Genomic DNA, 1,780 nt, shown 5'->3' with positions numbered 1-1,780 from the left:
CCCGGCGTAGAGGCGATCTCGATGGGACTCGAACCCATAGTCTTAGATTCCGAAGACCAACGCATTATCCATTAGGCCACGAGACCAATGAACTTGAGATTTACCCCACTATCTCGTCACTACGCGCAACACTGACTTAACGGCACACATGATTTCGCATTCGAGACGCTGAATAGATCACAAAACTCTTGCTCCTCATAGAGGGGCCTCCATTACATAGTGTTTTCAATGAGGTCAATTCATTGGAGATCGTTCGTTGGCAGACCAACAATCTTCTTGTACCCTTAGCCTTAGCATGTATCCCGACGAGTCACAAGGGTATACAATCAACATCGACATCTGTAAGGCCTGTGGCATCCGTATATGGGCGCTTCCCGGCGTGGAGACGATCTCGATGGGACTCAAACCCACAACCTTTGGTTCCGAAGACCAACGCCTTATCCATTAGGCCACGAGACCAATGAGTTTGAGATTTACCCCACTATCTCGTCACTACGCGCAACACTGACTTAACGGCACACATGATTTCGCATTCGAGACGCTGAATAGATCACAAAACTCCTGCTCCTCATAGAGGGGCCTCCATTACATAGTGTTTTCAATGAGGTCAATTCATTGGAGATCGTTCGTTGGCAGACCAACAATCTTCTTGTACCCTCAGCCTCAGCATGTATCCCGACGAGTCACAAGGGTATACAATCAACATCGACATCTGTAAGGCCAGTGGCATCCGTATATGGGCGCTTCCCGGCGTGGAGACGATCTCGATGGGACTCGAACCCACAATCTTTGGTTCCATTAGGCCACGAGACCAGTAAATTTGAGATTTGTGTCACCATCTCTGCCCCCCATTGACTTCATGGCACACATGGTGTCCCATCCGACACGCTGAATAGATCGCAAAACTCTCGCTTCTCATAGAGGGGCCTCCATTATAGATCACAAAACTCTTGCTCCTCATAGAGGGGCCTCCATTACATAGTGTTCTTAAAGGGGTCAATTCATTGGAGATCGCTCGTTGGCAGACCAACAATCTTCTTGTACCGTTAGCTTCGGCATGTATTCTGACGAGTCACAAGGGTATACAATCAACATCGACATCTGTACGGCCAGTGGCAACCGTATATGGGCGCTTCCTGGCGTAGAGGCGATCTCGATGGGACTCGAACCCATAGTCTTTGGTTCCGAAGACCAACACCTTATCCATTAGGCCACGAGACTAATGACTTTGAGATTTACCCCACTATCTCGTCACTACGCGCAACACTGACTCAACGGCACGCATGATTTCGCATTTGAGACGCTGAATAGATCACAAAACTCTTGCTCCTCATAGAGGGGCCTCCATTACATAGTGTTTTCAACGAGGTCAATTCATTAGAGATCGTTCGTTGGCAGACCAACAATCTTCTTGTACCCTTAGCCTCAGCATGTATCCCGACGAGTCACAAGGGTATACAATCAACATCGACATCTGTAAGGCCTGTGGCATCCGTATATGGCGCTTCCCGGCGTGGAGACGATATCGATGGGACTCAAACCCCCAACCTTCGGTTCCGAAGACCAACGCCTTATCCATTAGGCCACGAGACCAGTAAATTTGAGATTTGTCCCACCATCTCTGCCCCCCATTAACTTCATGGCACACATGGTGTCCCATCCGACACGCTGAATAGATCGCAAAACTCTTGCTTCTCATATAGGGGCCTCCATTATAGATCACAAAACTCTTGCTCCTCATAGAGGGGCCTCCATTACATAGTGTTCTAAAGGGGTCAAT

General features: G+C 48.6%; 4 non-coding genes across 4 annotated transcripts; all 4 read right to left on the bottom strand.

The window, feature by feature from the left end:
• Nucleotides 1–13: 13 nt before the first annotated feature.
• On the bottom strand, nucleotides 14–86 carry Pmar_PMAR016994. The gene has a single exon. It is a non-coding gene; the product is annotated as a tRNA-Arg (tRNA).
• A 300-nt stretch (nucleotides 87–386) lies between these two features.
• On the bottom strand, nucleotides 387–459 carry Pmar_PMAR016993. Its single transcript has one exon. It is a non-coding gene; the product is annotated as a tRNA-Arg (tRNA).
• Nucleotides 460–1,148: 689 nt separating this feature from the next.
• Nucleotides 1,149–1,221, bottom strand: Pmar_PMAR016992. Its single transcript has one exon. It is a non-coding gene; the product is annotated as a tRNA-Arg (tRNA).
• A 299-nt stretch (nucleotides 1,222–1,520) lies between these two features.
• Pmar_PMAR016991 lies at nucleotides 1,521–1,593 on the bottom strand. Its single transcript has one exon. It is a non-coding gene; the product is annotated as a tRNA-Arg (tRNA).
• Nucleotides 1,594–1,780: the final 187 nt, after the last annotated feature.

This window comes from Perkinsus marinus (genome assembly GCF_000006405.1).
Source record: "Perkinsus marinus ATCC 50983 genomic scaffold scf_1104296968142, whole genome shotgun sequence".
Classification (NCBI taxonomy): Eukaryota; Perkinsozoa; order Perkinsida; family Perkinsidae; genus Perkinsus; species Perkinsus marinus.
This window is presented reverse-complemented; position numbering and strand designations above follow the sequence as displayed.